A 24,919-nucleotide genomic window follows, 5' to 3' on the forward strand; every position below is an offset into this window, starting at 1 on the left:
ATCATCTTGAGTGTGTGTGTGTATGCATATATAAATATATACATATATGTGATTTTGATAATGGTTATCTTATTTTTATAAAAAGAGGTTATACCCTGAATAAAAGCCAATTTATACATAAAACCTTGTAAAATGAAAAATTTTTTTGTATCATTGAAAGCTCTAAAAGGTTCAGCATCACTGCCCTAGGTCAATATATAACAATCTAACCCACAATTTTTTTGAAGAATGTTTGTATAGTATATCTACATCCTTTTATTTTCAACCTACTTATCATGTTTCAAGTGAATTTCTTGTAGACAGCATATATTTAGTTCATTTTTTCATCTATTCTGCCAGTCTTTTTTTTCTTTTCAGCCCTAGTAACAGTTTTGTTTAATTCTAAGATGCCATCATAACAACTTTAACTTTTATGCTACATATTATATTCAAAGCTTTATGTATTTTTGTTTATAATTATACAGTAATTATCAATATTTAGTACCAAACTGATGACAAACACTATTTTGTTGAAAAGAAAAATTTGGAAAACCCAAGGCACGAGGCTACAACCAGTATCACGTTTTTATGAAAAATAATTTATATTGGGGATACTATAGGGGAAATAATATATGGGGACCTCATTTCAAAACACAGCGTACTTGAATTAATCAATTTGAAAATAATATTGTAATTCAAAATCTTCAAGATAAGACATAAAAGTACATTTATTTATTTGTTTTTGAGACAAGGTCTCACTATATAGTTCAGGCTGATGGTGAACTCACTATGTATCCCAGGCTGGCCTCAAACTCACAGCAATCCTCCTGCCTCAGCCTCCCCAGTGCTAGGATTACAGGCATGCACCACCATGCCTGGCTAGTACATATATTTATATCTCTTAAAATTTTTTCATAATTGAAATTCCTCTTCGTATTTATAAAAATGAAATCAGGAAACACTGAAAACAGCAAGATTCTTCTTCTTTTTTCTTTTTCTTTTAATAACTAATTCTAATAACCAGAATAGAAATTTTCAAATTTTTATTTTGGTAAAATTACACACTTAAACTAAAGTTGTGACTAAAATATTAATAAAATATCTTATCAATTTCAAAATTATGTAACTAAAAAGAAGTTTTAATAAGTCATTGTTTCTTTAAGTCACTTCTGCATCTGCATAAAATGTATTGCTATTTTGAAGTACATTCCTTTATTAATATCAATACTAGGCCTTAGAGAGTATCTGTATATACCAAGCAAAATCTGTTCCTAGTAAAGACCATAGTCATCTAAAATTTGAAGTTCAACATTTTTAACCTGACTTACAGAAATGTTTAAGCAAGCAATGAACCCTTCTCCACAGGACAGTAAGTAAACAAAAATGAGCAATTTAGGCAGGAAAGCTATTCATGGGTCTTGTAACCAGAAAAAAAAAAGGGGGGAGGGTTCTATACAAGATAGTACTCTGCTTTGATGTGAAAACTGAGCTAATATGAGTAAAACAAAAACAGTAAAGAGACTAAATGATTTATAAAAATAGAAGCCAGATTGGTATTTTTCATGAAGTATATGCTTATTTGAAAATTTTAGCTCCTGAAGTAAATATTTGACAATTACAGTGATTGTCAGTTAAAGCAAATTCAACAAAATAAGTCATTAAAATGGACTACTTAAAAAAAAATGGACTACTTGTCTGAAAGAGCAGTACCTATATTATATAGATTGAACTTCATAACCATTTCCGAATTTAATTCACACTATCCTTTTATAAATTAAGGGGAATTTTAATTTTTTTTTTGGTACTGGGGATCAAACTTGGGACCTTGCGCTTGCGAGGCAGGTGCTGGAACCACTGAGCTAAATCCCTGACCCAATTAAGGAGAATTTCATTTGTGTTCCACAGTGCAATGATCAAAAAGGAAGAAAAAAAACAACAAAAAAACCCTCATGCCTAAATTTAGGATATTGTAATGTATAGCAATTAAAAACATTGATGATTTAGCTCAGTGGTTTTGCCGCCTGCCTTGAAAGCTCAAGAACTTGAGTTCGACCTCTGGTACCAAAAAAAAAAAAAACATTGACGAGTTTAACTTATTTGATAGGTGTATAAGCATTTCAAAAGCATAATGAAATCCAACTATGTAGTGCATAATGTAGGCGAAAGTGGAATCTAACATTATGCAGACATTTGCTAAATAAAAGCTCCCTGTAGTGCCATTACATATAAACATGGGTAAGGTGAGCGCAGACTAATTCCGTGGAACCTTTTTGAAATTGAGAGTCTAAAACACATACATTTTTCAAGTAGGCACCAAGTTATCCTAAAAACGTTTCATGATGGTTGTTTTGACATTTCTTTCATCAGATACTCTACTTACATCAACAATACATGTGATTTTTTGGGAAAAAAAATCTCCCCAAACCAAAACACCATTTCAGATCTGATACACTTACATGTGTCACTTTCATTGAAAGTACTATCAGCATAGTGTTTGCAACTAGACCAAAGCATATATTTAAGTATTTTTAAAAAATTGTTTGTGTTAATGTGTTTTTAAAATTGTGTTTTAAAATTGTTTATGTCATTATGTTTATTTCTTAAGCCAAACTGTTATCTGATGAAGACAGCATTGTGCTTTATGCAAGAATGGAAGCCTCAAAATAATAACCATAAAGCTTCTAAGACTTATAGGAGAATAAACTAGGATGGTCCACAGATATTAAGATGAAATCTACAATGTTGGAATTATAAATGTTTAGAGCAGCCCAGACTAGAAGACAAGCCCAAATCACTATTAGAAGAATGATTTTGTCTCAACTCTCAGTCTGAATAGTGAAGATTCATCTTCAGTGCAGTCCAGCCAGCAGAAATTGTGTAATTTTCCATTGTATTTGTGGTACAGACTATGCACATTCTAGAAGACTCTTTTAGTGCTGCACTGCTGCACTTTTAGTCCCAGTAATATGAGGGCGTGCAAACTTCACAAAGTCATCAATGAGAACAGCTGTGCTTCTTCATCACAACTAGACATGTCATCTGCAGTCATTGTACTGAAGTCTAAAAGAAGATTCCAAATATCTTTTGGTATTGATCATTTCTGATGTTCCAACAAAAATTTATTCCATAAATCTAAGAAGTTAAATCTTCCATTAAGTATTAAGTTCCAGTAGGCAATGTCCATTTCTAAATCTAATCCTTTTTGTCCTGGATTCTTTGCAAAATTAAAATTAAACTGATAAAATTCTTAAATTGTCCTGGTTCTTTCAATCCTTGTTCCATCTTAGGTATTTGATCCTTTAGCTTTTCTATGCTGTTGCATCCTAATTCTGTCATGCCATCCATGAACTCCTGCTTGGAGAACTCACACTGTGTTGCTGCTCTGAACTTTCATGCAATGATCAAAACATTAATGCTGGTTAGATCAAGTGCCAGGTCATCACAGAACTGCTGTATATCATCTATTCCAATTTTATTTTCATCTTGAAGATCTTTGTTATCTATTGTATAGTTGTTCTAACTTCTTACTGTCCAATGATTCTTTTACACTCTCATATATAAAGCTCAGGATTTTGCAAAAGATTATCTGTTGTAACATCTAACTTCTAGCCATTTTGAAAAAGACAACTTACTGCAGTTTTTTCACTAGATTGTGTGAAGATCATAAACTGTCAAACTTTATCATTCTGTGATGATTTCAACTTGTTCACATTGGTGTCCTCCAGGCTTCTACCCCCCTTCTCTGGCTCTGTAGCAAAAGGACTGCCTGGCAGCAGCTCCTCTCCTGGCTTTGATAGACTCCCTCTCATGCGTAGTTCACCACCTACCCCCCACACCCTCTATCCCACCCCGAGGCCAGATGAGGCAGCACCGGGCCTCAGGAGGTGGAGGGACTGAGACAGGCAGTGGCTGTGGCACGGGGCTTCCCCAGTCCCAGTCTCTTTTAATTTACTACATTTAGACCATTTATAGCTTACATGATTGTATTAGTTTCCTAAGCTTGCTGTAACAAAGTAACATTAGCTGGGTGGCTTAAAATGACGAAAATTCATTCTCTCACAGTTCTGGAAGCTGGTGTTGTCAGGATTACACTCCGTCCAAGAGAGGATCTTTCTGTGCCTCTTCCGGGTTCTAGTGGCATGGCCTCAGGCAGTCCTTGGCATAACCCTAATCCTTGCCTCCATTTTCATTTGAGTATCTCTCCTCTGCATCTGTATCTTCACAGGGTATTCTCCTTTCTCTACATCTTTATCTAAATTTTCCTATTTATTTATTTTGGGTTTTTTGAGACAAGGTCTTGCTATGTAGTTCAGGCTGGCCTTGAACTTGCTGTGATCCTCCTGTCTCAGCCTCCCGAGTGCTGGACTAAATTTTCTCTTTTTATAAGGACAATAGTTATATTGGATTAAGACTCACCTTAATGACCTCATTTTAACTTGATTGCAGCCACAAAGATCCTATTTCTAAATAAGGTCACCTTTAAAGGTACTGAGTATTAGAACTTCAAAATATATTTTTAGGGAACACAGTTCAATCCCTAACAGTAATTATCTATATGTTAAAACTTGAGTCTGACATTTTATTATTTATTTTCTGTTCGTTTCTTCTGTTGCTTTATGTCTCTTTTCTTGCTTTCCTGGGGCTTGCTTGAACAGTTTTTAGGGTTTTATCTTGATTTATTTATGGCATTTTAAAGTATACCACTGTATAGACTAATCATAGTGGTTGCTCTAGATAGTACAGTAGGTAACTTATTAAAGTCTTTTGGTATCTCTGTTTTACCACTTTGAGTGAAGTGTAGAAACTTTACTTACATTTGAATCCTTTTTTCTTCTCCACTTAAAAATATATGATTGTTTTAGGAGCTTGAAGTTCCACTGCAGTCCCGGGCCCCGCCCATGCCACGGTGGGGTCCGCTTAGCCGCAGGGGCACCTCCAAGATATCCCCGCCCCGCGCCTCTGGGATTCTGGCTTTTTTGCTACCTGGTACCACACTACAGAAGCACAGGAGATTATAAAGACCCTTGTCCTGAGCGCCACAAGATAGAGCAGAAGTTAGTAACAGAAAGAGGGCTTCTCAGGCTCCTCAATGAAAACTGAAGCTCAGTGGAAAAATAAAGAGAATCTCTACAATAAAGGCATATCAAACCACTGTACTTGGTCTGCTGCTGGATTGCTGAGACTCATTGACTCGTATATGCACATGGATTCCTACGTAACCTACTGGGACAGCAGAGACATACCCTGAAGGAGGCCCATAATTTTTATTGCTATTTGCAAAAAAGAAAAAAAATTTTTTCTCTTATTTTTAATTCTTAATTTTTACTTTTCAAATTTTTACTTTTCTCTTTTCTTTCTTTTATCTTTTCTCTCTCTCTCTCACTCTTTCTCTCGCTCTCCCACATTGCTCCTCATCTCCACATTTGTTCCTTTCTGCACTGAATTCGGATTTCTCACTTATTGTTCTTTTATTCTCTTTTTCCTTCTCTTATTATTAGGTTTAAAGGAAAGCAAATTCAGTATCTAGCCTCCCTGTTGCTGTTAGGTGATTCTATTCACATCTTTGTTCTTTCATTCTGCCTTTTTCTCTTGCTTTTAACAACTTCTTAGAGTTTGTGTGACCTTTCTGTGTCTTCTGGCCTCACCACTACTCTTACCTGTTCTTTCTACCTGTCCCTCCCTCCCCAACTCCTTTTAACTCTCCACCCCAAAAGGGAAAGATGCTATATTGAAGAGTTTATTCATTATAAACTTATGTTGAGTTGGTCCTTGGTTTTAATTTAACTCACATAGTTAAATGTGATAGATTAGTAACTACCACAAATCATCATTTTCTAAGCTGTGCTTGATGCTATAGTATTGCTGACTATGTCATTTGGGCTAACATGTTGTGATTGATCTAATTAGTTTTCCTTCCTGGTATAAGGAAAATAAAATAGCCTCAGAGTCATTAGAGTCTCAAAACCCAAACACAAGCTATATCTGGAAGACACCTCTGAAAAGCAATCATTCCACAAGGGTTTTAAACACAAGCAACAAAGATACCTATATTAAGCAATTTGAAATATCAACCCAGGAATTAAACCAAGCACAGTACCAAAAACAAAACTGAGAAGACACTTAAGCAAGGCACGAACTCAGGCTTCCACACCACAAAAAGGAAATTCTGGGGGAAATGAGGTGGAAAAGTCTGATAAGCAACCACTTGGACACCCTGAACTGATAGCACAGGAAGTAACAAAGCAGATGCACGAGGCTCTAGAAAAATTCAAAACAGAAATAGTCTCCCAGATAAATACAGACATGGTGAGCAGAGTGAAAGACATGATTAGAAGCTCTAGAGCAGAAACAGTTAAGAAAATAGATGAGATAAGAAATATTCTGGAAGCCATGAATGTCCAGCATAAGAAAGAAATGTAATCCATGAAACAGATTCAAACAGATATTCAGGAGATTAAAAACTCCATTGAAAGCATGCAAAGCAGACTAAGAGAATCTGAAGACAGAGTATTGGATATAGAAGGCAGGATTGTGGTTAAGGACCACGAAAACAGAGATTTCTTAAAGATAGTAAGGGACCATGAGAAATCAATCCAACAGCGGGTAGATGATGCAAAGAAGAATAACATAAGACTCATAGGACTCCATGAAAAAACAGGAGAAAGTACAATTGACATAAAAAAACTGTTCACAGAAGTAATAGTAGAAAACTTCCCAGACAGAGGTAGAGAACTGGACATACAGATAAGTGAGGCATATAGAACTCCAACCAGCCACGCGCCCCAAAAATCTACACCTAGACATATAATAATCAAGATCCTAGAAACCCAACAGAAGAACAAAATTCTACAGGCCGTTAGAGAAAAGAATCAAATCACCTAAAAGGAAAGCCCTTCAGAATCACGGCAGATTTCTCAACACAAACGTTCAAACGAAGGAGAGCCTGGAGAGAAGTATTTCAAGCCCTAAAAGAAAATAACTTCCAACCTAGACGGTTGTATCTGGCAAAATTATCTTTCAAAATCAGTGGGGAAATTAGATAACTTTCACGACAAAGAACACCTGAGAAATTTCGTGAATGCCAAACCAGCACTCCAAATAATTTTAAGCAATATCCTAGAAAAAGACAATGAAGATCACAACTCCATGATCCCCAGCAGAGAGAAGGCACCATGCAAGGTAAGACACTAAAGTGAAAGGGCATAAAATAAGAAATAAAAGAGCCAACAACAGTAAAACATCATGACAAGGATGAGTCAATATCTCTCAATTATAACTATCAATGTTAACGGCCTCAATTCACCAATCAAAATAAATAGATTGACAGAATGGATTAAGAAACAAAACCCAGAAATATGTTGTATACAAGAAACACACCTAACTCAAAAGGAAATCCATAGACTGAAAGTAAAAGGATGGAAAACAGTTCTCCATGTGACAGGAACCCAGAAAAAAGCAGGGGTAGCAATCTTATTTGCATACAAAGTTGATTTCAAACCAAAACTAATTAAGAGAGACAAAGATGGTCAATACATACTTGTAAAGGGAACAATCCAAGAGGAAGAGATGACAATCCTAGATATATATGCACCAAATACAAATGCCCTCAACTATACAAAACAAATATTAATGGACATGAAAAACCAAATAAGCACTAATACAATTGTAGTGGGGGACCTCAACACCCCTCTATCACAAATAGACAGATCATCTAGAAAAAAAATTAACAATGAAATTCTAGAACTGAACCAAGCTATTGAACAAATGGACTTAATAAATGTTTACAGTGTTCCACCCCACAAAATCAGAATGCACATTCTTTTCAGCTGCACACGGGTCATTCTCCAGAATAGATCACATGCTAGCTCATAGAACATGTCTAAGTCAATGTAAAAGAATCAAAGTTATCCCCTGTGTATTATCAGACCATAGTGCAATACAATTGGAGATCAATAACATAAGAAATAGCAAAACTCCCACAAACACATGGAAATTGAACAACATCCTCCTGAACAACCAATGGATGACAGAGGAAATTGAAGAAGAAATTAGACAGTTTCTACAAGTAAATGATAATGCCAGTACAACATACAGGAATCTGTGGGACACAATGAAAGCAGTTCTTCTTGTGAAATTCATAGCAGTGAATGCCCATACTAGGACAACAGAGAGAGCTCAGTTAAATAACCTAATGCAGAACCTCAAGCTGCTAGAAAAAGAAGAGCATAACAAACCCGAAGCTCATACAAGAAAGGAAATTATAAAGATCTGAGCAGAAATCAATGCAATGGAGACTAAGAGAGTGATACAAAAAAATCAATGAATCAAAGAGTTGGTTTTTTGAAAGAATAAATAAAATCGATAAACCTTTAGCCAACCTTATTAAAAAAAGGAAAGAAAAGGTTCAAATCCATGCAATTAAGAATGAAAAAGGTGAAGCCACAACAAATCCAGCAGAAATCCAGAGAATCATCAATACCTACTTTGAGAATCTGTACTCTAATAAAATGGAAAACACAGAAGAAATGGACAGATTCCTGGATACATACGAATTGCCAAAATTAAATGAAGAAGATATAGAAATTCTAAACACCCCAATTACAATGAGTGAAATTGAAAATGCAATAAAAAAACTTAGCAACAAAGAAAAGCCCAGGTCCTGATGGCTTCACTGTTGAAATCCACAAGACATTTAAAGAAGAACTATGACCATTACTCTTTAAACTCATCAAGGAAATTGAAAGGGAAGCAATGCTTCCAAATTCATTCCTGAAAGCAAGTGTTACTTTGATTCCAAAACCATGGAAAGACCCAACCCAAAAAGACAACTACAGACCAATCTCCCTAATGAACATAGATGCAAAAATCCTCAACAAGATACTGGCAAACAGAATATAGAGTGTCATCAAGAAGATCATACACCCTGACCAAGGTGGATTTATCCCAGTAATGCAAGGATGGTTCAACATCCATAAATCAATAAATGTAATACACTATATTAACAGAGTCAAGGACAAAAACCACATGATCATCTCAATAGATGCAGAAAAAGCATTTGACAAAATCCAGCACCCATTCATGATAAAAATGCTATAAAAATTGGAATAGAAGGTCTTTATCTCAACCTGATTAAGGCTATTTATGAAAAGCCAACAGCCAACATCATACTAAATGGTCAAAAACTGAAAACTTTCATGCTAAAATCAGGAACATGACAAGGATGCCCACTCTCACCACTCCTGTTCAATATTGTTCTGGAAACATTAGCCATAGCAATTAGAAAAGAGAAAGAAATAAAAGGAATAGAGATAGGAAAGGAAGAAGTTAAACTGTCATTATTTGCTGATGATATGATACTTTACATAGAAGATCCAAAAAACTCAGTCAAAAGTCTTCTAGACCTAATTGACAGATTCAGTAGAGTAGCTGGATACAAGCTCAACACTCAAAAAACAATAGCCTTCTTATACGCAAATAGCAGAGCCATTGAGAGAGAAATTTGGGAAACAATTCCTTTTACAATAGCATCTAAAAAAATGAAATATCTAGGAATCAACCTAACAAAGGAAACAAAAGACCTCTACACTGAAAACTACAGCTCTCTGAAGAAGGAGATCGAAGAGGATATAAGAAAATGGAAAGATATCCCTTGTTCCTGGGTAGGAAGAACCAATATAGTGAAAATGACCATAGTTCCAAAACTACTATATAGATTTAATGCAATGCTGATTGAAATCCTAACAATATACTTCACAGAACTAGAGAAAACAATCCAAAAATTCATTTGGAAGCAGAAGAAACCTAGAATAGCAAAAGCACTTCTAGGCAACAGAGACATGGCTGTGGGTATCACAATCCCCAACTTGAAGCTGTACTACAAAGCTACTGTGATAAAAACAGCATGGTACTGGCAAAGAAACAGACCCAAAGATCAGTGAAATAGATTAGAAGATGCAGAAACAATGCCAGATACACTCAGCCACCTCATCTTTGACAAAGGAGCCAACTACCTTCATTGGAGGAAAGATAGCCTATTTAATAAATGGTTTTGGAAAAACTGGATTTCAACCTGCCAAAGATTAAAAGTAGACCCATACCTATCACCATGCACTAAACTAAGCTCAAAGTGGATTAAAGATCTAAATATTAAGACAGAAACACTAAACTTGTTGGAAGATAAGTTAGGTAGAGCTCTTGATGACATTAGCATAGGAAAAGACTTTATGAACAAATCCTCAGGAGCACGGGAGCTAGCACAAAGAATCAACAACTGGGATCTCATCATATTAAAAAGCTTCTTCACTGAAAGAGAAACTACCAACAGAGCTAAGAGACAACCTACAATGTGGGAAGAAATTTTTAGCAGCTGTACCTCAGACAAATGTCTACTATGGAGAATATATAAAGAATTGAAAAAAATCAGACCCCCACAATTCAAAGACCTAATTCAAAAATGGGCATCCGAAATGAACAGACATTTATCAGACAAAGAAATAAAAACAGCAAATATATATATGAAAAAATGTTCAACATCACTGGTCATTTGAGAGATACAGATGAAAACAACACTGAGATTCCACCTCACCCCACAAAGAATGGCTGCTATCAAGAAATCAACCAATAACAAATGCTGGCGGGAGTGTGGAGAGAAAGGAACCCTCCTCCATTGTTGGTGGGAATGTAGATTGGTGCAACCACTGTGGAAGTCAGTATGGAGATACCTCAAAGAACTAGGACTACAGGTCCGATTTGACCGAGCTATTCCCCTACTGGGAATCTACCCCAAAGAATTAAAAGAATCATACCACAGTGATATATGTGCACCTATGTTTATAGCGGCACAGTTTGTAATAGCTAAAGCTTGGAAGCAGCCCAAGTGCCCATCAACTGGAAACTGGATAAAGAAGATGTGGTTTTTTTATAAAGTGGAGTACTACTCAGCCATAAAGAATGAGAAACTAGAGACATTTATAGCCAAATGGATGCATAGTGAGGCCATACTCTTAAGTGAAATAAATAGGACACACGTGTAAGTAATGAATAGTTTCTCTAGTGTGAGAAATTGAAAGTGTAAATAAGGATGAAAATGATTAAAATGAATAATTGATAATTTGAAATAGGAAAAGGTCCAAGGGTTTGGGGATGGCAGGAGGGGAAGGGGAAAGCAAAGAAGGGAAAGGAAAAATTATGAGAAAGAGAAAAAAATGAAATCAAACTCTGTGTAAATAGGGAAGGGTGGAGGGGGTGAAGGGAGCACAGGTAATGGGAGAAGGAATAAAAACTAAGATACATCATGTTCAGGTACAAAAACCCAATGATAAATGTAAATGTATTTTATACCTAAAATGTACTAATAAATATATATATAAATAAAAAATATATATATGATTGTCTTAAATATTTCCTCTATATACATATATTTCCGCTATATACCTCTACATATCAGATGGTATTACATTTTTGCTTTAGCTATTAAATAAGATTTAAGAAACCCATGAAGAGGATAGTGTATCTGTATTTTTGTCAATTCCAGTGTTCTTTTCTTGTTTGTTTGTTTTTTCCCCCATTAACATTATTGGTACATTTTAGGTATAAAATACAGTTACATTCATCATTGGGATCTTGTACCATTGCATGAGTCTCTTGGTTCTTATTTTTTTTCTCCTTTCCTTGCCCTCCCTTCACCCCCTCCACCCTTCCCTATTTGCAAAAACTTTGTTTCCATTGTTTTCCTTTTCTCATATTTTTTCTTTTTCTTTTTTTCGTTTCCCCTCCCCCTCCCAATTCCCCTGCTCTTTTAGAACTTTTCTTCCTGTTACACAATATCAGTTATACATTTTTAAAATTACAATATTAAGATCTAGGAGACATTACCACAGATTTTACAGAATTTAAAAGGATTTAGAAAGCATATTACAAAAATCTTTTTTGAAATAAATTTGACAACTTCTAAGAAGTACCTTGGAAGACAAATTAATGAAGCTAACTCTGGAGGAAATGTAAAATTTGAATAGGACCTATTAAAGAAAGTATATTCCTAGCTTGAAAACCTACCTATATGAAAACAGCAGGCTCATACATATTTTAACTGATAAATTATATCAAACAATTAAAGCAGAAAAAAGAAGGAACACTTCTCCCCTCATTTTAGGAACTCAACATTGTGCTAATCCTAAAACTGGATAAAGATAATAGAAGAAAAAAGTATGAACTTAGATAGAAATTTATTTAACAAAACAAACTATTGGAAGTCAGATCTGGCAGTATGTAGAAAGTGGTTTTGTTATAGGGATGGCAGTGTTGGTTCAGCATTGGAAGATCCACCCCCAAAAGTCATCATTTTAACAGAGGAAAGGAAAAAGCCATATGGTCCTGTCACTAGTTGGAGAAAGAGTATTGGAATAAATTCTACAGCTGTTCATGGTAAAAGCTATCAGGAGACTAGAAGTAGAACAGAACCTTCTCAACAGATTAAAGACATGTACTCTATACTTCCAACTAGTACACCTTGTATGACTGGAGAAGATACAATGCTTTTTCTTTAAGGTGGGGAACAAGGGCAGATATGATTACTTTTTATCTGTCCATTAAACTTTGAAACCTAGTCCCCACCAAAATAGTCTGGCAATAAAATGACACAACCAGGATAAGACTGGCATGGCAGAAGCAAAATCTTTATATGTAGATGAAATGATCATCTACAGAGAAAATACTAAGAAATCTCTAGGATCCCCTAGAACTTGTATTTGAATTTAGCAGGATTAGAAAACACAAGGTATATGTGAAAATTCAGGTTTGTGTATACTTGCTATAAATGAAGAATTGGATATTGAAATTTAAAAGTTATGTAGGAGTACAAAGGACCTAGAAAAGTCAAAAACAAAAACAAAAACAAAAACAGTGTTGGAAGACGTTTAGTACCTAATTTTAAGACTTCTAAAGCTACAGTAATCAAGGCAGTGTTGGTGTAAGGAAAGACATATAGATCATTTGAATGAAACAGAGGATCTAGTAATAGAAGCACACATATATGGTCCACTGAGTTTTGAAAGATTATTTAACATTAGCATTTTATAGAATATAAACTCAATTCAAGAGCTGAGGAAGAGATAGTGTTTTCAGCAAACGGCACTAGAACACCTGGTATCTGTATATAAAAAATTAACCTCAACCCTTTATTTCCATACATGAAAATAACTTGAATGGATCTATGAACCTAAATAAGAAAGCCTAAAAGAATAAAACTTTAAGAAGAAATTATAAGGGAATATATTTATGAATTCAGGGTAGGCAAGAACTACCTAGGATACAAAAGACATGATGTATAAAGGAAAAAAATTGATAAATGAGATTCCATCAAAATTTAGAACTTTAAATGACATCATTAAAATGAAAAGTAGTCCTTAAACAGACCATATTTCCAATGCATATAACCTATGACCAGAATGTATAAAAATTCTTAGAGCTCATTAATAGACAACCCAATTAAAACGTAGACATAAGATGATAAATAGCTAGTATAGCGCAAGGAATGGTGTACAACTCTAGAATCAGAAAAATACTAATCAGTACAATAACAAGATTGAGTTATACACTCATTAGGGAGATGAAGTTAAAAATTTTAAAAGCCTTGTCATGACTTTTTCTTTTTGTTGGATTCTCCGTCTTTGCATTAAATTTCTTGTTGCGCCTGACAGATTCATTCTGCTGGGCTTCCTGGGGTTGTGATTCTCCTTGTCTTTTCCTAGGATATTGTCTAAAACCTTTTGGAGTGCTGGTTTGGTATTCATGAAGTTCCTGAGGTGCTCTTTATCATGAAAGTATCTTATTTCTCCATCAATTTTGAAAGATAGTTTTGCAGGGTACATCACTCTGGGTTGGAGGCTGTTTTCCTTTAGGGCTTGAAATCCATCACTCCAAGCTCTTCTTGCCTTGAGGGTTTGCATTGAGAAGTCTGCTGTGATTCTGATGGGCTTTCCTTTGTATGTGATTTGTTTCTTTTCTCTCACTGCTGGTAGAATTTTGTTCTTCTGTTGGATTTCTGGAATCCTAACAATTATATGCCTATGTGTAGATTTGTTTTGATCAAGGCTATTTGGTGTCCTATATGCCTCACTTATCTGTATGTCAAGTTCTTTTCCCCTATTTGGGAAGTTTTCTGCCATCACTTCTGTGAACAGTGTTTTTATGTCATCTCCACTCTCTTCTCTTTCTTCATTGACTCCAATCAGTCTTATGTTATTCTTCTTTGCATCGTCTAGCAGCTGCTGGATTGATTTCTCATGTTCCCTTACTATCTTAAAGCAATTTTTCTTTTCCTGGTCACTAATTGCAATCTTTTCTTCTATATCTGAGATTCTATCCTCACATTGGCTCATTCTGCTGTACATACTTTTGATGATGTTTTTAATCTCCTGGAAATCTATTTGCATCTGTTTTATGGATTCCATTTGTTTCCTATGTTGGGATTCCATCATGTTCCTCAGATCCTCTATTTTTTTAATCTGTGTCCTCTCTAGATTTATTAATCATGTCTTGCACCATGAGCAAAATCTTTGCTGCTATTTAAGTAATTATTTCTGATTTCATTTTTCCCAGATCCTCTTTTGTTGGCAGTTCAGAGAGTACAAGTGGTTGAGTATCAGATTGTTCCATCTCATTTCCCTTTGGGATTGCTGTAGGTGATCTGGAAGTCTGTTTCTGAGTCTGGTTTATGTGTCTTCTCATTTCCACAGGTGGGGGTGTGTGCCTTTGCCACCCATGCAGTTCACTTTCTCTGCCCTAGGAGCTTGGGATGGCAGTGGGGGAGCTTCCTTCTGGGTGCTGGGACTGGCTCACCTTCTCTCTCCTAGGAGTCGGGGATGGCAGTGGGGGAGCTTCCTTCCAGGTTCTGGGACCGGCTCAGCTTCTCTGCCCTAGGAGCCTGGGATGGTGGTGGGGAGCTTCCTTCTGGGTGCTGGGACTGGGTCAGCTTCCCTGCCCTAGGAGCTTGGGATGGCAGTGGGGGAGCTTCCTTCTGGGTGCTGGGATCTGCTGAGCTTCTCTGCCCCGTGCTTCATTGTTTATACCTGAACATAAGAACAGATAGTACAGGGGGCTGGGGATTTATCTCAGTGGTTCTACTGCCTGCCTCGCAAGCGCAAGGTCCCTAGTTCCATCCCTGGTTGCAAAGAAAAAAAAAAGAAAAAAGAAAAGAAAAAAACCATTGCAGTGTTCTTTTCTTCTTGAAGTTCCAGGGTTTCTCTTATTTGTTTTCCATTTAGCCATTTTATACGGGTAGGTTTGCTAGCAAGAAATTCTCTCAATTTCCCTTTATCTGAAGGATCATTTTGCCAACTATAGAATTTGGCAAACAGTTTTTTTTTTAAAGTAACATTTATTAAAGGAACAGCTTGGGATGTGACTCAGTAGTAGAGCACTTGCTTAGCATGTGCCTTGAGTGCAATCCCCAGTACCACAAAATTAATAGCAACAACAATAATTACAACATTTATTTTTAGAATAGTTTTAGATGTAAAGAAAATTTACATAATGTAGAGTTCCCATATATCCTACATCCGGTTTCTCTAATTATTAAAATTTATATCATTATTGTACATTTGTTACAATTAGTGAAGCAATACTGGTATATTATTATTAAAGTTCATACTTTATGCAGGGTTCCTTAGATTAGTTTTAATCTAATGACCTTTATCTTTTCTAATATACCATCCAGAATAACATGTTACATTTAGTCATCATGTTCCTTTGGGCTTCTCAGGAGTGTGACAATTTCTCAGACATTAATTGTTTTGATGACCTTGATGATTTTGAGGAGTACTCTCAATTGTTTTGTAAAATATTGGAATTTGCCTGTTTCTTATAATTAAAATGAATTTATGGGTTTGGGAGAGGAAGATTAGAGAGGTAAAAAACTTTCATCATATTATGTCAAGGACAAATACTATCAAAATGACTTGATGTTGATCTTTATCCTTGGCTGAGGTGTTTGTCAGATTTCTCCACAGTTCAGTCACTCTTTTCTCCCCTTTCCATACAATAATTTTTTTGTGTGTGTGTGTAGTACTGGGAATTGAGCCCAGGGCCTTTTCACTGGCCTACTTCCTAGCCTTTTAAATTTTTTTAAAAATGTGAGACCATGTTTCTCTAAGTTAGTAAATTGCCTGGGCTGGGCTGGAAATTGCAAGCCCTCTGCTTCAGCCTCCCAGAGTGCTGGGATTGCAGGAATGTCTGGTCTAGCCAGGCTTCCAAATGATACTCTTGAAAATTTCAGCTAACTGTGGTCAACCTTGGTTTGAAAATATTAAATGGAAAATTCCAGAAATAAACAGTTCACAAGGTTTTTTGTTTTTTGTTTTGTTTTGTTTTTTTGAGACAGGGTCTTGCTTTGTAGTGAAGGCTGGCCTTGATCTCACTATGTAGCCCACACTGACTTAAACTTGTGGTGATCCTCCTGCCCTAGCCTCCTGAGTGCTGAGAATACAGGTGTGCACCACCATGCCAGGCCACAAGCTTTAAATTGTACACTTCTGAGTATTGTGATGAAAGCACTGAAATATTGTACCGTCCCATTCCAACCCACCTGCGGTGTGAATCATCGCTTTGCCCAGAGTACCCACATTATATACACTACCCACCCATTAGTCTCTCAGTAGCTGTTTTGGTTGTTAGATCAACTGTTACAGTATTGAAGAGCCTAGGTTCAAGTAATCTTTATTTCACTTAATAATAGCTCTAAAATGCAAGAGTAGTGATGCTGATAATTCATATATGCCAATGAGAAGTCATGAAATCATGAAGTAATTCCTTTAGGTATCATTTCGCATTATCACAAAAGGGTTAATTTAAGTACAGTATAATAACATCTTTATGGAGAGAGACTACATTCACACAACTTTTATTATAGTATATTATTTTAATTGTTCTGTTTTATTATTAGTTATTATTAATCTCTTACTGTTCCTAATTTTTAAGTCATTAACTTTTCTCATATATATATATATATATATATATGAGAAAACATAGTATATGTAGGATTTAGAACTATTTGCAGTTTCAGGTATCTACTGGAAGTCCTAAATGTATAGAGACTTCTATCCACATAGTGATACTTTAAAGGATATAAAGAGGAGGAAAGAGAAACAATTAGAGGGATTATAAAGTTTGGGAAGGGTTTGATTTATTTATTTGTTTTAAGAAAGAAAAGACAGCAGAGGAGGTGAGCTGCTCTCAGAGCCCAGGAGGAGGCTTCTGGGCTGCTGTACCATCAGCCCCTGCCAGCACAGAGGAGGTGAACTGTGTAGAGGCCAACAACCACCCCCCCCCATCAAAATGAGAAAACACAAAAGTCTCAAAACCAGACTTCCAGATCACCTAAAGCAACCACAAAAGGAAATGAGATGGAACACTCTGATACTCAACCACCTGGACTCCCTGAACTGGCAACAAAAAAGGATATGAAAAAAAGAAAATCAGAAATAATTTCTCAGACAACAGCAGAGATTGTGCCCATAGTGCAAGACATGATTAATAAATCTAGAAAGGACACAAATAAAAAAATAGAGGAGCTATTCCTGCAATAGAGGAATCCCAACATAGGAAATAAATGGAATCCATAAAACAGGTTCAAACAGATTTCCAGGAGATTAAAAATTCCATTGAAAGTCTATGCAGCAGAATGAGCCAATGTGAGGACAGAATTTCAGATATAGAAGATAAGATTGCAATTAGTGACCAGGAAAAGAAAAATTGCTTTAAAATAGTAAGGGACCACGAGAAATCAATCCAGCAGCTGCTAGACGATGCAAAGAAGAATAACATAAGACTGATTGGAGTCAACGAAGAAACAGGAGAGTGCAGATGACATAAAAAAGCTGTTCACAGAAGTAATGGCAGAAAACCTCCCAAATAGGGGAAAAGAACTTGACATACAGATAAGTGAGGCATATAGGACTCCAACTAGCCTTGATAAAAAAAAATCTATACATAGGCATATAATAGTTAAGACTCCACAAACCCAGCAGAAGAACAAAATTCTACAAGCAGTGAGAGAAAAGAAACAAATCACATACAAAGGAAAGCCCATCAGAATCACAGCAGACTTCTCAATGCAAACCCTCAAGGCAAGAAGAGCTTGGAGTGTTGTATTTCAAGCCCTAAAGGAAAACAGCCTCCAACCCAGAGTGATGTACCCTGCAAAACTATCTTTCAAAATTGATGGAGAAATAAGATACTTTCATGACAAAGAGTACCTTAGGAACTTCATGAGTACTAAACCAGCACTCCAAAAGGTTTTAGACAATATCCTAGGAAAAGACAAGGAGAATCACAACCCCAGGAAGCCCAGCAGAATGAATCTGTCAGGCGCAACAAGAAATTTAATGCAAAGAGGGAGAATCCAACAAAAAGAAAAAGTCATGACAGTTATAAGTCAATATGTATCGGTTATAACCATCAATGTTAATGGTCTCAACTCACCAATCAAAAGAAATAGACTGGCAGAATCGGTCAAGAAGCAAGATCCAACAATATCCTGCATACAAGAAACACATTTAATTCAAAAAGAAACTCATAGGGTGAATGTTAAAGGGTGGAAAAGAATACTCCATGTGACATGAACTCGAAAAAAAGCAGGAGTAGCTATCCTCTTGGCAGATCAAGTGGATTTCAAACCAAAATCTGAAACACTTCTGGTCCCAAGAATTTCAGATAAGGGATAGTCAACTTGTATGTACAAATCTATTGTGAACATGTGTTTTCATCCCTTTTAAGTAAAAACTTAAGAACAGAACTGTTGGTTCTTAACAGTAATGCAAGAAATTTCTATATTGTTTTCCAAAATGGTTTTATCATTTTTCATTCACATTAGCAGTAATAGAAAGTTCTAACTGGTTCACACCTAAGCTGACATTTATTCTTTTAAAACTTTTAACTTCATCTCCCTAATGAGTGTATAATATGATCTTGTTATTGTAGTGATTAGTATTTTTCTGATTCTAGTGTTCTACACATTTCCTTGTGCTGTACTGGCTATTTATCATATCCTTGTGTCTGCTTTTTAATTGGGTTGACTATTGCTGAGCTGTAAGTGTTCTTTATATATTCTGGTCATAGGTTATATGTATTATAAATATGTTCTGTTTAAGGACTACTTTTCATTTTCTTAATAATGTCATTTAAAGTTCTAAATTTTGATGGAATCTCATTTATCAGTTTTTCTTTTATGCATCATGTTTTTTGTATCCTAGGAAATTCTTGCCTCCCCTAAAATCATAAACATTTTCCCTTATAATTTCTTCTTAAAGTTATATAGTTTTAGCCTTTCATATTTAGGTTCATAGATCCTTTCAAGTTATCTTTTTGTATGGAAATAAAGGGTTGAGGTTAATTTTTTACATACAGATGATAGGTGTTCTAGTACCATTTGCTGAAAACACTATCTTTTCCTCTGCTCTTGAGTTGAGTTTATGTTCTATGTTATTTAATGTTAAATAATCTTTCAAAACTCAGTGGACCATATGTGTGGTTCTATTTCTAGATTCTCTGTTTTATTCAAATGATCTATATGTCTTTCCTTACACCAACACTGCCTTGATTACTGTAGCTTTAGAGGAAGTCTTAAAATTAGGTAATAAATTTCTTCCAGCACTGTTTTTTTGTTTTTACTTTTCTATGTCCTTTGTACTCCTACATAACTTTTAAGTTTCAATATCCAATTCTTCATTTACAGCAAGTATACATAGACCTGAATTTTTATATATACCTTGTGTTTTCTAATCCTGCTACATTCAAATACAAGTTCTATGGGCTCCTAGAGATTTCTTAGCATTTTCTCTGTAGATCATCATTTCATCTACATATAAATATTTTACTTCTACCTTGCCAATCCTATCCTAATTGTGTCATTTTATCGCCAAGCTATTTTGGTTTGGGCCTATGTTTCAAAGTTTAATGGACTGATGAAGAGAAGGCATATCTGCCCTTGTTCCCCACCTTAGGGAGAAAGCATTGTATCTTTTCCAATCATATAAGGCATTTTTGATGGAAATATAGAGTACATGGCTTATCTGTTGTGAAGTTCTGTTCTACTTCTAGTCTCCTGATAGCTTTTACCATGAACAGCTGTAGAATTTAGTCCAATACTTTTTCTCCAACTAGTGACAGGATCATATGTCTTTTTCCTTTCCTCTGTTAAAATGATGACTTTTGGGGGTGGATCTTCCAATGCTGAACCAACACTGCCATCCCTATAATAAAACCACTTTCTACATACTACCAGATCTGACTTGTAATTGTTTGTTTTGTTAAACAAACTTTTATCTATGTTCATAGTGTTTTCTATTATCTTTATCCAGTTTTATTATTAGCACAATGTTGATTTCCTAAAATGAGGGGAGAAGTGTTACTTCTTTCTTCTGCTTTAAACGTTTGATATAATTTATCAGTTAAAATATATATGAGCCTGTTGTCATATGGGTAGGTTTTCAAGCTAGGAATATACTTTCTTCAATAGGTGCTATTCAAATTTTATATTTCCTCCAGAGTCATTTTCAGTAGTCTTCCAAGGTACTTCTTAGAAATTGTCAAATTTATTACAGAAAGGATTTTTGTAATATGCTTTCTATATCCTTTTAAATTCTTTAAAATCTGTGGTAATGCCCTCTAAATTTTGATATTGTAATTTTAAAAATGTATAATTGATATTGTATAATAGGAGGAAAAGGTCTAAAAGAGTAGTGGAAGTGGGAGGGGTATGAAAAGGAAAGAAGGGAAAAGAAAAAATATGGAGAAAAGGAAAAAAGTGGAAACAAAGTCTTTGCAAATAGGGAAGGGTGGAGGGGGTGAAGGGAGACTCGGGGAAGGGGAAAAAATAAGAACCAAGATACATCATGTAAAGATACAAGATCCCAATGATGAATGTAACTGTATTTTTTTTACCTAAAATGTACCAATAAACTTAATGCAATAAAAAAAGAAAGAAAAGACCCAGTTGTACAGGCTGAGAGGAGAGGTCAGAGACACAAGATGAAGGGAGTTTCTTTTTTTTTTTTTTTGGCACCGGGGATTGAACTCAGGACCTTGCACTTGAGAGGCAGGTGGTGGAACCACTGAGCTAAATCCCTGGCCCTCTTTTTTTTTTAATGTGGGAAATAAAGCTCCTGATTTCCTTGCTAAATTCATTTCTTCCTATGTCTTTCCAATCTCAATAAGTGACACTACTATTATTCAGTTGCTGAAACCCCAAATCTGGATATCATTGTTTAGTCCTTCTTTTTATTCCTTTTATCTCATTCCATTTCAGGAACAAATGGGAATCTTGGGAGAATACCTACATATTCTAATGATGTAAGCACCTTACTTTACTTTCTGAAGCCCTCCTAGAGCAGGATTTTAGGAGCCATGTAAGCATGTAAACATGTTCAAGGGTAAAGTCAATTTTGATAACAGAGCAGATGCCAGCCATAAATAGCCAACTAAACTACTTGTTTTTTTCCCAAAGTTGTTCTTTTGTTGTTGTTTTTAAATTATTTTTCCCCTGCAGGGCTGAGGATAAAACCCAAGCCCAAGAGCCCTACCACTGAGACACATTCTCAGCCTGGAACTTCTAATGATTAAAAACCAAATGTTGGAACTTGGCGTTGGCAACTGAGCTGATCAGACTTCGCTCATTTGCACACACCTTGCTCTGCTTACTTGAGACCATGTCTGAAAAACCCCATATGGGTGAGATCAAGTTCGATAAGTCAAAATTGAAGAAGACAGAAATGCAAGAGAAAAATCCTCTACTTTAGAAAGAAATGGTTGAACAAGAGAAGCAAGTAGGCAAATCATAATGAGGCATTACGCCTCCAATATGCATTGGAGGCGTACATTCCACAAGCATTTCCATTCTTATTTTACTGCTTTTAGCTGTTTAACTTTTTAAGATACAAAGAGGTTGGATCAAGTTTAAATGACTGTGCTATCCCTTTCACATCCAAGAACTACTGATAAAGGCAGAGCATGCCTCTCCCATCTGCCTGTGTGGCTGGCAGGGAAGGAAAAGAGATTGCATGTTGGTGAAGGAAGAAGCTGGGTGGGAGGATGGTGAAACGTAGAGAAAAATCCAAGATGGTCCAAGATGTCCTGCAGGCTGTACAATGCAGTTTAATCAAAGTGCCATTTTTTTTTGTTCAAATGATTTTAATTATTGGAACGCACAATTTTAAAATATGCAAATAAAGCTTTGTGGGGTTTGTTTGTTTGGTTTTTTGGGGTTTTTTTTGTACTGGGGATCAAACTCAGGATCTTGTGCTTGCGAGGCAGGTATGGTGCCACTGAGCTAAATCCCTGGCCCATAAATAAAGTTTTAAATCTTGGGAAAAAAACCACAATATGTTGGCTTCAGTGCTGTATTTGGAATTAATGACAAGAAGCATCGGCAAAATAGCACAAACTGATACTGGAGGTATATGTAGTTAGTTCTTCATAACAGCTATTAATCCTGATCTTTTTTCCCCCAGTTCTCCTGTAAGGAAGAAAGAGGATTAGGTCTAATAAGGAAGAGGAAGAGTATGAGTGGGGGTATGTGTGTGAAGAAATTAGCCTTCGTTTGAAGATCTGCTAGATTTTGAATGTGCATGCATAAAATATCCTCATTCTAGAGGAGTCAGTGGTTTGTGATAAAGGAGGAAGCTGTGGGAAATAAGGCCTCTGTACTGACCTGCTTTATAGCAGAGTTTCTGGGCCTTGGAACTTGACTTCTGCAGCTGGATAATTCTTTGTTGTGGGGAGATGTCTTGCACTGTAGTTCAGCAGTATCTCTGGCTTCTATTTACTAGATGTCAGTAGCATGCCCTTGCACCTTGTCCTGGTGGCCATGTTTTGACAGCCAAAAATGTCTTCAGATATTGCCAGGGGTTAAAATCACCCCTGACTGAGAACACTGCTCTAGAGGCTCACAGGACAGGGCTAGTACTGCCCAGGAGCCTCTTTAAATTCAGAGAATGTTGCTTCCCCAGTTTTGTCTCCTTGCAAAGTCAGTAGGAGCCAACCTAATGTGAACACAAATTGACTGTGGCCATGACTATGACTAAGTCATAGTCCCTTTCTTGTGTCCTTTGTACTCTTTTCTCTCTGTTAGGGATTTCTGTCTTCCTCTCACTTGCATCCTCCACCCACTCCAGCCCTCTCTCCCCTATCATTCAAAGCTGTGCCTTGTATGGCAACAGCACTCTGTGTATGAGCTCTAGAGTTGCAGGCATTGAGTGTGTTTGAATATTCTGGTGAAATCTGGGCCTTTTCTGCTACTAAACTTTACTCTAGGCCCTGAGGCTGATCGGCTCTCTCCCCACATGTCTGCTTCCCTGTTATGGCCTTCTTTGTCATAAGGAGATGCCAGTCATACTTGTTAAATTCCATCCTGGTTAGAGAACTATGTCAGAGTCATGTCTACTGAAGCCAGCCTGGAAGCCTGGTGTTTTACCTCTAACACAGTAGCTCTTAAACTAGCAAGGATCAGAATTCTATGGAATGGGGATTGCCAGATTTAGGAAACAACCAATCTCCTCAAAAAACCCACAAAAAATTTAAAACCTAGGGTATTAAATTAAATTTAAATATAAATATGTCCAAAACACCAGAAATATTTATACTAAAATGTATTAATTGTTTATCTACATTCAAATTTAAATGAGTGTGTTTCATCTGGCAACCCTACCTGGGGGCTTATTAAAGCATAGATGTCTGGGCCCTTACCCCCAGAGATTCTCATTCCATAGTTCTGGATGTAACTTGAGAATTTGTGTATGCTGCTTCAAGGAGCACACTTTTGAGAGACACTGGCACGTAGGTTAAATAGTAAAAGACAAGGATATTGCCTCTTAGAAGCTTTTTCTCAAAGCAGAAGGGAAGAAAATGGCTATAACTTAAAGCAAAGGTTCATTTTTTTAAAGTACTGAACCCCCAATCCATGTGTGAAGGTGTGTGAATTTTTATTCAAAACTATGAATGTTGAACAGTAATAAAAAGTATAGTCTGCTAGTCAGTTTAGGAAACTATTCTTACCATTTACCAAAGCCTAGGGTTAGTCATGGTTTAGTTTTGTTTAAGTCATAAGAATGTTTTAGTTTATAAACTGAAGGATTCTTAAGAATAATGAGATTATCATAATCTTTTCCTTTCTTCCTTCCTTCTTTCCTTCTTCCCTTCCTTCCTTTCCCTCCTTCCTTCCTGTTTCTTTCAGGTTTTTTTTTTTGGTACCAGGGGTTGAACTTGGGTCCTTGTGCTTCTTTTAGTGTTTTTGCGAATTATAAAAACAATATATCCTCACTGAATCTCAAATAAATATTGTAGAAAGTTATGACTTTGAAAGAAAAATTCTCTGTAATCATACCACCAAGCAATGAGATCTGTTGATTGGTTGGTGTATATTTATATAGAGGTCCTTTGCACAGTGCTAATATGTACAGTTTTATTTATTTTTTTAACAAAAATTGAATCATGCTAAACATACCAATCTGAAACTTTTTTTGTTGTTGTTTCACCGTAGGATTTGGACATCTTCCCATACAAGTATATGTAGATCTAATTTATTTTAAATTAAAATATTTTTTCTTAAATTCTTTTATTGGTACATTTTAGGTATATAATACATTTACATTTATCATTGGGAACTTGTACTTTTACATACTGTATGTTGGTTCTTATTTTTTCCCCATTCCCCTGCCCTCCCTTCAACTCATCCACCCCTCCCTATTTACAAAGACTTTGTTTCTATTTTTTCTCAAATTTTTTCCTTTTCCTACCCCTCCACTTCCCCTACCCCTTTGGACCTTTTCTTCCTATTTCACATTGTCAATTATTCATTTTAATCCTTATTTACACTTTCAGTTTCTCACACCAGAGAAACTATTCAGTATGTACACGTGTGTCCTATTTATTTCAGTTATGAGTATCATCT

At 35.9% G+C, this 24,919-nt stretch overlaps 2 pseudogenes; one reads left to right on the plus strand and one right to left on the minus strand.

Annotated features, from left to right (window-relative positions):
* Positions 1 to 2,909: 2,909 nt before the first annotated feature.
* LOC106008487 (DCN1-like protein 1 pseudogene) lies at positions 2,910 to 3,807 on the minus strand (annotated as a pseudogene).
* A 13,214-nt stretch (positions 3,808 to 17,021) lies between these two features.
* Positions 17,022 to 24,518, plus strand: LOC147828463 (thymosin beta-4-like; annotated as a pseudogene).
* Positions 24,519 to 24,919: the final 401 nt, after the last annotated feature.

Source organism: Heterocephalus glaber, unplaced genomic scaffold (assembly GCF_053883595.1).
Source record: "Heterocephalus glaber isolate CG9 unplaced genomic scaffold, H.glaber_assembly_v1.0 deba00001068, whole genome shotgun sequence".
NCBI classification, from domain to species: domain Eukaryota; kingdom Metazoa; phylum Chordata; class Mammalia; order Rodentia; family Bathyergidae; genus Heterocephalus; species Heterocephalus glaber.